General features: G+C 45.0%; 1 pseudogene; it reads right to left on the bottom strand.

The window, feature by feature from the left end:
• Window positions 1-4197: 4197 nt before the first annotated feature.
• Window positions 4198-4678, bottom strand: LOC114639504 (annotated as a pseudogene).
• Between the last annotated feature and the right edge of the window lie 8335 nt (window positions 4679-13013).

The following is a 13013-nucleotide window of genomic DNA, read 5'->3' as shown; positions in this document are numbered from 1 at the left end:
GTGTGTGTGTATGTTTATGTTTTAAGACAGACACCCAATAGCTGGTAGGTAGAATGAAGGTTTTATTTCCATAGTGGAAGCTTGAACATTTTCATGGACAATGGGTTTGATCATTTAAAAGGGAGTTGGGCGACCATTCAGGAGAGAAAAGGGAGAGTGTGAGAAGATCCCTCTGACAGGTGAGTTTCTGTGAATCGAAGGATGCAGCAGGTACTAGGAGGCTTGTCTTATCCCAGAAACAGAGAAGATAACTCCTCTGAAGTGCCAGGGTGGGCACAGAAGTAGGACTCGGGTGGGTAGCATGCTTTGCTGTAGACAGATCTTGAGATTTGAAGCTATAGGGAACCTGGGAGAGGGAGATTGTGACTGTGATTGCATTAGTCAGCTGTGCAGCGGATGGTCAGGGCAGAGACAATGAGTGTGGTTCTGTCTGAGTGAGGAAACAAAGGCAGATTCACAGCCGCTTGTCTGACATTGTCAGCAGGGGAGCGTGCTGGGTAAAGACTGGTTCTGCTGGCTATGGAGACCCGACTCGGTACGGTTGAGTCACTAGGTGGAGAGGTGGTGGGCTTAGGGCTGGAGGGGTTGGCTCACTCAGAGTTACGAGCACTTGGGGAAAGTGAAGTCAGGACCATAGCGTTGTTGAACTCAACCTCTCAGACAGTAGTGTGTCTGTCACAGCACATGCCTGTGCTGCTGTCTTTGTGTGTAAAGGAGAGAAAGTGGTCTTCTTATTTTAGGGCTGTTGTGGGGGAAATGAGGCATGACAATGCTTGCAAGAACACCACTTTAAAAAGACATGGGAGTACTGCTGGAGAAAACACTGAAGGTGGGAAGTGGAAAAACAGCCCTCTGTCAACTTCCCTGCTCATTCACAAGTTCCCAGACACCATTTCCTAACATCTCTTTTGTAGTTCTGATAGTTAATAGAATTAAAAAGAAAGAAAAGAAAAAGAAAGCACATTCTAGGTGCTGCACCCCCCCACCCCAGCACTGGGGAGGCAGAGGCAGGGGGAGCTCAAGAGCTCAAAGGTAGTTTTGGCTAGCCAGGGCTGCATACACTCACACACACATTGTAGCTTTAGGAGGTGTCTTTTGATTCCCTGTTAGGAACAGTGAGAAATTACCCTACGTGTACTCTTTTTTTTCTAGTTGTTTTTAAAAAATGATTTATTATTCTTATTTTATATGTATGTGTATATATGTTCAAATGAGTTTATGTATGTCATAGATACATCCACTGAGGCCAGAGGGTGTTGGACTCTCTGGAACTGGAGTTGTAGGCAGTTGTGAGCCGCCTGATGTGGGTGCTTTGGAAGAGCTGTGAGTGTTTGAACCACTAGCCGGCTCTCTGGCCTCCGCCCTCTGATCCTCTGTCTCTTTCAGGTCAGGTCTCAGTGCCCTCCCAAGTGTGCTCTACCACCTGAGCTTTAACAGAACTAGCTCTCGGTTTGCCCTCTGCTGAGGTTGAACCCAGGGCCTTGCACATGCTTAGCAAGGGCTCTGCCACTTCGGCACGTCCCAGCCCTGGACTCATCACCTCCCACCCATGCCCGACCCTGCTCTTGTTCTTACATCATCAAAGGAAACCGTGTTTGTGTTTATTTTGTGTGTTATTCAGTCCTCCTGCTACACGTGTAAGTTACGCCTGAGTCTTCTGACTCCACAGCTTTCGTGACATCATTGTTAAGTAAATATTACTTTTTGGAACCTAGTACTTCTGTGGAGTTCATGGAAAAAGGAATGTAATCCTCCGCTTCCCAAGTCCATGCCACTCAGTGAGACTAGCTCTAACCTCAAGGCTTGCTAAGTCTTTTCTGTGTAGTTTTCTATGTTTTTGTAGCTCTTATTCAACTGATAAATGTTCTTATAGTTAAATTGTTCTTTTCTTTTTTTCTTTTTAAGCTGGAAATGATTCTGGGTAAGGGCACAGTAAGTGTATCAGTCTCAGCATATGGGAGGCAGAAGCTAGCAGATCTCTGAGTTTAAGGCCAGGCTAGTCTACATAGTGAGTTCTAGGCCAGCCAGGGCTACCGAATGGGACTGTTAAACCAACTCCTACCACTAACTCCAAACTGGGAATGGATATAATGCTACATGAATACTAAACTTTAAAGTCCTTAACCTTTCAAAAATGCTTTTCTCGGGGCTGGAGGGATGGCTCAGTGATTAAGAGTGGTGGATGCTTTTCCAGAGGACCTGGGTTCAATTCCCAGCACCCACGTGACACCTCACAATTGTCTGTAAGTCCAGTTCCAGGGGGTCTGATTATCCTTACGCCGATATACATTCAGGTAAAACACCACTGTACATGAGACAGGATTTCTCATGTAGCTCTGGCTGTCCAGGAATTCACTCTGTAGACCTGGTCTCAACTCAGAAATCTGCCTGCCTCTGCCTCCCGAGAGCTGGTATTAAAGGCGTGCACCACCATCTCCTGGCTCTCTTCCCTTTAAAAAAATTTTATTTTGATTTAGTTTAAGCTTATATGTATGAGTGTTTAGCTTGCATGTATGTCTGTGTGCCACATGCATGCTTGGGATTGATGGAAACCAGAAGTCCTTGGATCCCCTAACACTGGAGTGATTGATGGCTATGAGCACCTATCATCATGTGGGTGCTGGGAATGCAACCTGTGGCCTTGGGAGAAGCAGCAAGTGTTTTATCTGCTGAGCCATCTCTCCAGCCCCTGGTGTCAGTTCCTGATCCTACTGCTTCCGTCTCCCAGACCTTGGGATTACAGGTGTGTGCCCAGCACCCTGGCTGGCTTTCTTTATTATTGTAAATGCTTCATTTTATTTTACACCAGGTGGTAGACAGATTGTAGTCCTTAATGAAGTTGGCAATTGACTTTGCCCAGAAGGTGGCTCTCCCCCCCCCCCCCCCAACCCCAACACAGGGTTTCTCTGTATAGCCCTGGTTGTCATAGAGCTTACTCTGTAGTACAGACTGGCCTCAAACTCAAGAGATCTGCTTGCCTCAGCCTCCAGAGTCCTGGAATCAAAGGCTTGTCCCACCACCTGCTGCCGCCTCCCCCACTGATTGGAAGGTCTTTAATATGTTTATTTTTAAAAATGCTCCTCTTGGGCTGGGAACACAGCTCATAGCCATACCATGCACAAAGTCCTGGGCTTGGTTCTGAGCTCTATAAAACAAAGCAGAAGCCTGTTTATCTTGTAAACTGTTCTCTAACACATTAGAAACAAGACAGCATTATAGAGAGCCAGACTGGAGGAGCTAAAACAGTGTTGGCGTTTTTAGTGTTTTAGGAAGAGTCTCACCGGCTCCAGCATGGCCTGAGACTCGGTAGCCTACACTGGTCCAGAAGGTGTGGTCCTCCTGCCTTGGTCCTCCCGCCCTTGTCTCCTGCAGCCTGGGATTGCGCTACCTCGCCTGCTCTTCTGGCACTCTGTCCGCTGCTTGGATGAGATTTTCTGGAGATTCACCTGGGATTAGATCACCGCCTGAGAAGCTTCGACCCATCCAGGCGGTTCTTTGAGCTAGGGTTTGCCTACCTCCTAGTCAAAGAGCAGGTGACTGTCGCTGTCTCTTGAGGGGCACTGCTCTTGATGGTTTTTTTTTTTTTACCAGCTCTCTTTCCAGCTTCTCTGAGCTAATTAGATTTTTAAGTAAGTTTTCTTCTGAGTTCTGAAGTAGCTTATATCTTTTGGGAGGATTTGACAGCCCATCCCGGCTTGTCACTGACTCACATGCCCTGAAAAGTGTGGTTCTCTGAGGTCAGTGCGAGGGACTTTCCTGTTAGCTTGTGTAGCTGGTTTCCTTTTCTTCTGGCATTGAATAGATTTTACTAGATGCTTAAAGTATTACTGTGTAATATTACATATAAGAGAGTGTGGCTAATGTATATTCACAGTTTGAGAAGGTCATACGCTGGACGCTGCTGTGCGAGTAATCTAGTTTTAGTATTGAAACTTTAAAATAGCCCTCAGGGCCCATGGTTTTTTTTTTTTTTTTTTTTTTTTTTTAAGTTCCTCACACTCTGTACAACCATCATCCTGAAATTTTGGGGGGTGGTGTGTTTGTTGAGACAGAGCCCCTTTACATCGTCCTCTCTGTCCTTGTACTTCCTGTATAGTCCAGGATGGCCTCAAACTCACAGAGATGTGCCTGTCTTTGCCTCCCTAGTGCCTGGCTTCTGAGAATTTATTTGTGTTTTTCTTTTTTTTTTTTTTTTTTAAATGTTAGCATTTAATTAACCCCTGGAGTGGCTTTTAAGCCACCAGAACACAGGCACCTCCAACACCCTTAATCTTCTCTTCAGCTCTTCTGCTGAAGAATTTGGCCTTCACAATGACAGGTTGCTTAGGGAGCTTTCCCTTGCCCAGAACTTTGTAGTAGCCAGGTCGCACAACATCAATGACGGGAGCTGCCCCAGTCTTGTTTTTGGCTGCGTTGACCCGGTCTGCTCGCTAACCAACGTCCATAATTTATCCAGGTTGACAGTTGGGCAGAAGCTCTGGTTCCTCTTCAAGTGGTAATGCCTCATACCAACTTTCCCGAAGTAACCTGGATGATATTTGTCAAAGTTGATCCTGTGGTGGTGCATGCCTCCAGCATTTCCGCGGCCTCCTGGGTGCTTGCGGTGCTTACCGATGCGGCCGTGGCCGTGGCTCACGTGGCCCCGTAGTTTCCGGGTCTTCCTCAGTCTGGATGGCATGGCGGTGGCAGAAAGGAAAGAGGTGTTTTTCTTTTTTTTTATTATAAATACTGTAGCTGTGAGTATGCTTATATATTTATATAAAAATCTGCATCCACATTGTTATTTGTGGATTTTCCAGTGTGTTGTACACAGCAGAGAATGAGAACAGGACCTCTGACCAGGAAATTGTAAGGAGTTAAAAATTAGCCAGGTGGTAGTGGCGCACGCCTTTAATCCCAGCACTTGGGAGGCAGAGGCAGGCGGATTTCTGAGTTCGAGGCCAGCCTGGTCTACAGAGTGAGTTCCAGGACAGCCAGGGCTATACAGAGAAACCCTGTCTCGAAAAACCTAAATAAATAAATAAATAAATAAATAAATAAATAAAAATTAAAAAAATAAAAATAAAAATAAAAAAATTACTCTAAAGGCACTTTGTGTTTTCCTTAGTTTCTTAAATACATTTTGAAAAAGTTTTTAGATTAAAATTTTTGCTTAAGGCTTAACACACTTTCTTGGAGACAATAGGAAAAAAAATAAGGGACTGGAGAATTTTGCATAAGGTACAAAGAACCATGCAACTTATGTTTGCAACTAGTTTTGGCAAACTTGGGGTTTTACAGAGGTTCTGAGGTCATCTGCATCAAATGTCTGTTTTAGACACTTCCTTTAAGACTCACTGAGAGTGGGTGTAAAGCTCCTAACTTAGACTCACTTCTGCTATCAGTAACGCACACGGTTTGTCAGCACTGGAAAAACAAGAGCAGAGAGAACATCATGAAACCTTCAAAAGACAAGAAGATTGAAACCATATGGTGGTGTAACCTTTAATCTCCTCACTGGGGTAGGGGTGGGGCAGAGAATCAGGTGGATCTCTGGGAGTTCCAGGCCAGCCTGGGCTACATAGTGAGACCAGGTCTCAAAACAAACAAGCAAACAAACAAAAACAAAACAAAAACAAAGCAAAAAAGCTTTAGGAAGTTTCTTGAAGATGAATTAAGCATCCAGATTGTGAGTGTTTTGTTTTCGTGCTGAAGGCTTCCAGCCTGAAGCCTGTTCTACTTTTCCCCTTCCTCTTGATGTTTGGGGCTGACTCCGGGGCCTAGGTACGTCTCACAGTGCTCTGCCACTGAGTTATATCCTACACCTGCAAGGCTAGGTTATGGAGTTGTGGTACTCTTTCTAGACTACACAGTGTGCTTGGGATAATAGTTTTCCTGTACCCTTTGGGTTAAAGGTGCTGAGCAGATAGAGGCATTTGAAGCAACATGATGTGGCTCAGAAAAACTATACTCAGTTTGGTCAATGATGATAGGACAAGCACCCCCCAACCTCCACCACACTCACAGAATCATGAATAAAGTTGTAAAAGCTAAGTCTTTCTAAGCTACAGGGAACAGTTCCGTTGGGCATCTTTAAAGATGTACACCGTCTGATAACTGTCACCTACAGCCTCAGCCTTTGGAGCATTCCTGAAGCAAGCATAACTGTAGGCTAGAGGTAAGAACGGGCTGCAAACTTTCTGATGGTCACGATGACAGCCCCATTCAGAGAATGGAACTTGCTTGAACACGAGAACCTGCAGGTAGCTTTCCACAGCTGTGCTTGTGAAAGCCTAAAGCCTGACTTTGGAGGGACCCCAGTTGTCCTCTGCACTTACCCTGTCTCTGTGCCACAACGTGCACTATGCAGTGTGAAGACAGTCTGGCCACAATGCCAGGCTAGGTCAGGAACATCAGGTTTCAGGATTAGGGAGCGTGGAGAAAGCTTCATGGGAATACAGGGTGAGACTGGCTCAAGAGATTAGAAAGTAAACCGGAGATTTTGGCAGTAAAACACTTAGTCTCCTATGCATTTTCCAAAACTGTGAGCATTTCATTTCTGTGACACTTTTTTGTGTTTTACCAAGCAAATGCCCCCTTCTGTTCCCTGCCACGAGAAGATAGGTTGTAACCCTGGCTGATAGAGAAATATTTACAAGTTTGTTGTAAAGAAATGTCAATTTTCCCCCTACATAGAGCACAGTGGTCTGCCAAATTATATGGTGTTAAGAGATCAAAATGGAGACAGAAATGACCAAAATATTTGTCTGGTCTTTTATTGTTATTTATTAATTTAATTAATTATTTTATTGGCTTTTTGAGATAATATTTCTGTGTGTAGCTGCCCTGGCTGTACCTAGAATCCTCTTTATAGACCAGGCTGGCCTGGAATTCACAGAGATACTCCTCTCTCTGCCTCCCAAGCACTGGGATGAAAGGTGTGCAGCGCTGTGCTCTTCTTGGTCTTTATTATTTTGAGGCTGAGATAATACAAGAGGGTCCTAATGTGCCTGTGTAAGTGAGACCCAGACTCAGCAGACTGTTTAGGATGGGACAGTTTAGACCCAGGATCTCAGCAGACAGTTTAGGGTGGAGGAACTTGATTTGTGTTGAAATCTGTATCACTGTGTGGGAAGAACTCATATCCTCGAAGCTTGAGGTCTTTCCATTGAGAGCCCATGGTGGTAGCTTGTGACTGGTTCAGCACTGGGTCTGGGTTCCATTTCCCACACTGAGGGGACTATTCCTCCATCACCAACAGCTCCTGTTTGGGCAATAGAGATCTACAACTAAGCTATCAAATTAGGAAAGGCTTACCTGGCTCACAGTGAGCCTTTTGGACTAGCTCATCCTCAAAAATCTCTACGTCTGGAGGGTGTGTCCACACTGGAGGGAGTGTGTCTATACTGTCTGACACCTTTTAAGATCTGGGTCTTCCTGGAATCTGACCCCTCCTACTCTTCTTGCATCTCTCTCACACAAAAGAAATTGTCACACACAAGTAGTGAGAGCAAGCTGGGACCTCATAAGCCAAAGGCCAGGTGCTGCGCTTCCCTGGGGATTTCTAACATGTTCCCCAAGTCTTTTTATCTGTGTTGATGTTGATTTTGGAAGCATTTTTTTTCTGTCTTCATTTTCACTTTTAAGAGGACGAAACCCCTCTCTATAAATCTTTTCAGTTTTACCCAGACCTATGCTTTGTGGCTGTTAGCTATGTGTGAGGTGTGCAGGAGGACACAGGACAGTGGGTGCCTGACTCAGATCACCAGGCTCATGATTTGAGCAGCAGCCACACCTAGAAACCTGACAACAACAGCGTTGTGTTTGATACACCTCACTTGTTAAGTCCTGTCTGGATTTTACCGTGCGGCACATGTGTTGTTCATCAGCAAAACTGAACAGGTGCTAGGACATTGCCAAAGCTTTAATCAGACCTATGACGACATACTTTCTGGCTTTGGCCTTACAAAGAGAAAGAACCACAGTAACCAGAACAAATTTTTGGTTGTTTCTTGTGGTGATGATTGTGGTTTAATGGTTTCAGTGCTTCCCCCTCCACCAAGGTAGACTGTCAGGGTAAGGTACGGTGAAGGCAGTCAGGCAGCATCTTCCTCTCTGGTAGAAGCACCACATGCTTGATGATGAAGACAAACTGAGGGAAAATGCACACCCCTTCATTCTAGCCGGTGCCTCATTATAAACAGTGATTCTGTATGCTACTTCCAGGTATTTTCTACTTAAGTGTCTACTTAAAAAACAACACACTGGGTTAAGTTCTTTCTTGGCCTTCAGCTAAGAGCAAGTATAAAGACGTGTATAGTTAGAGGAGGTGAAGCATGTGCAGTGCAGTGCAGTGCAGCATGGCCCAGTGCAGTGCAGCATGGCCCAGTGCAGTGCAGTGCAGTGCAGCATGGTACAGTGCAGTGCAGTGCAGCATGGTACAGTGCAGTGCAGTACAGGTAGGATATGTAGTACAATACAGATGCTGCATGTACACTACAGCACAGTACAGGCACGTGCAGTGCAGTACAGTACAGTACAGGTCATGTGTGCATAGTACAGCATAGTACAGTATACTACAGTATAGCACAGGTGATGCGTGTCTAGCACAGTATATATAGTACAGTACACTACAGTGCAGGTGCAGTATGTGTAGTTCAGTATAGTATTTATAGTACCCATGATGCCGTATAGCATGGTATAGTACGGTGCGGTGCAGTACCGTACAGACGATGCATGCCTCTAGTTATAGGACTTGGTGGGCTGAGGCCAGCATATAGAGTCAGAAGCCTTACTGAGATTGTGCCTCAACAAACCAACAAAGAAGAACAAAGAACAGAACAAACAAGAAAAAGGAGACATACAGAATTCAGGTTTGTTTCTGCAACATTTATTTTGAGACAGGGTCTTGTTGCCCTGACTAGCCTAGAACTGGAATTGTCAGGGTTACTAGCCCCCTGATGTGGGTGCTGTAAACTGCACCTAGGTCTCGGGACAAGCATCAGGAGCTCTGTACCACCAGCCATCTCTCTAGTCCTCAAAATAGTTTTCCCAAAGTTTGTAAAACTGAGTTAGTACTTGAGTGACTTTACGTTGCATTTTTACAACACGAATGCACCCATGAGCCCACTGTGGTGGCAAAGAAGAAGACATTGGCTAGGGATGTGGCTTAGTCTATAGAGTGCCCATGTATCTTGCAGAAAAGCTAAGATCCCCACACCCCATCAACTGTATGTGTTGCTATACACCTGGAGGTGGAGGCAGGGAGACCAGTTCAAGGTTATCCTCAGCCATAGAGTGAGGTGGAGGCCAGCAGAAAAGAAGACAGACATCTCCATTATCTGGAAGTGTCCCTTCCCAGTTAGCGTTCCCACAGACATTACTGGCTGTGGCATACTGCTTTACCTAGTCTTGCATTTACTTAAGTGGCATCTTAGGAATGTCGTCCTTTGTTTCTGGCTTCCCTCTTGGGTCTCGCTTTCTCCTTCTTTGTACCCAGTACTTAGATTTATATCTGTAATTGTTCATTTGCTTTGTTGTTTGATGGATGTGCGGTCTGCTTTTACCTCTGACTCACAAATGCTCACCCACCTTTCTTGGTGCCCATATATGTTGGCTATAGCCAGTAGCAGAGTTTGGTCACATGGTACATGCATGGTTAATTTTATTTTTCAGTTTTTGTTTTAAAGATTTATTAATTTTTTATATATGTGAGTACACTGTCACTGTCTTCAGACACCCCAGAAGAGAGCATCGGATCCCATTACAGATGGTTGTGAGCCACCATATGGTTGCTGGGAATTGAACTCAGGACCTCTGGAAGAGCAGTCAGTGCTCTTAACCTCTGAGCCATCTCTCCAGCCCCCTGAAGTGTTTTTTATTGTTTCGTTTGTTTGTTTGTTGGAGATAGGGTTTCTCAGTGTAGCCCTAGGTGTCCTGGAACTCTACCAGGCTGGCCTTGAATTCACAATAGATCCACATGTCTCTGCCTTGAATACTGGGACTAAAGATGTGTGCCACCATGCCAAGCTTCTTTGAAGTATTGATAAAAGCTGGAGATCCCTAGTCTGAAAATCTAAAATCTGAGACACTTAGTACTCTGTGAGTACTAACAGTGAGTACTAACAGTGAGTACTAACAGTGAGTACTAACAGTGAGTACTAACAGTGAGTACTAACAGCATGTGTCTCTGATAGAGCACAGTCAAGATGCAGAAACACAGAGTGACTAGAATGCTCCTGTCTTTAACTGTAGAATATTTACATAGATATGCTCTCATACACATATTCATATATATATATTAATTTTAAGGTTAGGCTTATGTCTTAACCATGATACATATCACCAGGCACATGGAAATTCTCCAGAGTCAGGCTGCAGAGCTCAGCAATTTTCCTTAACACAGGCTGATTGGTCTTCTTTCCTGCTGGACTCAGGGAGGATGGTCCCATGAAATGTTAGTCTGAATACAGTGCCAAAGCTGGGAGCCTGGAACCCTACAGAGCTTCCAGCACCACACACGTGGGCATACGGGTAGGCAGCACAGGCATTGTTGAGTCAGTGCTGAATTTCTTCCTTTTTCGTAGTTGCTGATAATGAGATCCACATAGTGTTACTTAAGACAGATTTTATGACTGACACTGACCAGAAATGAAGATAACAGTGAACTCAGCTTGCTGTGTGGGTGGGACAAGCTGGGATGAGCACTGAGGCTGTGAAAGGAAGGCCTTCACTTTGGACTTTGAAAGAAAGTGAGATAGCTGAAGTTAGTGACTGGTACTTTGGTCAGTAGTATGGTTACATTCTAATGTATGCCGTTTGAATACCCATTAGTAGGCCTGTGACTTGCTGGGTGTGGTCTAGGCTGCAGTACAAGCATAAATTAGATGGCACTCTCACTGTATGCTCTCAGTCTATCCAGAAGACTGACACAAGCCAATAACAGCCCATAGTACCTTTGTGAGGATGTCCCAAAGGAAGCAAAGGGGGCAGACAAGTTCCAAGTATAGAGCTGTACTGGGCCCAGCTAGGGAAAGCTGGCCATGATGTCAGTGAGATGGAGACTTGTTTCTTCTTCCTTACAGAACTGTGTGTAGGTGCCTGGGGCTGCTGGGATGTGTGGGACTGCATTGCCCATGTGCTCGCCCCAGGTGTGGGGGCCATCTTGATCCAAGCATTCAGATGGCAGAGAATAAAGAGCTCACTTACATGCCTCCTCCATAGCCAGTCAAGTGCTTAGGTAGACGTTTGTGTTCCCTAACTTACAACTGACCAGTGTCTTTTGTCAGTGCCAGGATTTATCTTTGAGAGAAGATGATGCTTAAATTGAGGCCTAAAGATCTTAGGGATCTTTAAGTAGAAAGTAAGGAAGTAGAAAAGGAAGGCAGGAGTAGGGAGTTTGAAAAAGCATGGAAGTTCAGTTCTAGATTTGATTCGGATCAGCTAGGGTCAGGGAGTGGCTCCTCTGCCTGAGGAGGTGTCAGGCCTATAGCATAGCATCTTCTCATTACTCATGTCCTGTCTTGTCAGCCACAGCCTCAAAACTGTTTGTTTTGTTTTTATTTTTTAGGATGAATTTGAACTTCTGATTCTCCTGCTTCCACCTGCCAAGTGCTGGGATTATAGGCATGGGCTGTCATGGCCAGATTTATCAGAACTTTTTCTTTGGCCATGCACTGTGGTGCATGCCTTTAATCCTGGTACTTGGAAGGCAGAGGCGGGCCTGCCTTGGTGAGTTAGAGGCTTGCCTAGTCGACAGATTAAGTTCCAGGACAGCCAGAGCTATGTAGAGGGACTCCATCTCAAAATAAATAATAAAAAATCAAAGGGTTTTGGCTAAAACTTGTATGAGCTTGAGTGATTGATGAAGTGTCTGCCTTGCCCTGGAGTTCGGAAGACTGACTGCCGTCCCAGCTTCACTTCAGGCTGATTGTTTTGTGGTCTCTGAAAGAGATGGTGAAGTAGTAGTAGGCTTCTGATGTAGTTGTAGCAATATACTTTTAGTTTTCTAAACCTTGTCAGAATGTCCTGTCTCCCAGCAGGAGTAGCTGTGTGTCATTAAGCCTGAATATTGTTTGTTAAATTTTTTTCTTTTAGTGACAAAGTCTTACTGTGCAGTCTAGGCTAGCCTTGCTTGCGCCTTCAGCTGCCATTGACCAGTATTTAAAAAATACACCCGCCAAACACTTGCCCTTTAAAACATATATTTCAAGGGCTAGAGACATGGCCCAAGACTACTAACTGCTCTTCCAGAGGACCCAAGTTTGATTCTTCACACCTACATGGTGGCTCACAACTGTCTGTAACTCCAGTTCAGATACCCTCTTGCCGTCTCTTCTGGTAACAAGTAGGCAAAACACCCAGATGCATAAAATAAAACATTTTAAGTAGTGTGTATTTCAGAGACCCTCAGTTCATTCCAGTTGTACAGCTGCCATGACTGTGTGGTTTCAGCTCTTACATTTGAGTCTGGTCTTCAGTTTATACATGTGACAGTGGATAACAGCACATGTGTGCTCTTATGCAGATGGAGATCCAGATCTTTTAGTGTGGTTGTTTTCAAAGAACCCTCTGTCTCGTTTCATTTTCTTAAACCCTTTTTAAAAATCAAGGGCTAGGGGCTGGAGAGGTGGCTCAGTGGTTAAGAGCACTGGCTGTTCTTCCAGAGGACCTGTGTTCAATTCCCAGCAACCACATGGTGACTCACAACCATTTCTAATGGGATCTGATGCCCTCTTCTGCCATGAAGGTGTCCATGCAGATAGAGCACTCCTTTAAGTGAATCAATAGATAGATGGGCTGGACGAAGGCTCAGCCTCACCATGCCAAGCACTTGATGACTGAGGTTCAGTCCCTAGGACCTACATGGGGGAAGGAGAGAGCTGACTCTCTGACCCACTCCCCACCCCACACATGTATGTACACACACGTACACACATGTACACATACCACAAACCACTCCCTATGTATACACATACAGAGAGAGAGAGAGAGAGAGAGAGAGAGAGAGAGAGAGAGAGAGAGAGAGAGAGAGA

This window comes from Grammomys surdaster, unplaced genomic scaffold, assembly GCF_004785775.1.
Source record: "Grammomys surdaster isolate TR1022 unplaced genomic scaffold, NIH_TR_1.0 125742, whole genome shotgun sequence".
Lineage (NCBI taxonomy): Eukaryota > Metazoa > Chordata > Mammalia > Rodentia > Muridae > Grammomys > Grammomys surdaster.
Note: the sequence above shows the minus strand (reverse complement) of the source record. Positions and strands in the feature narration are given on the sequence as shown.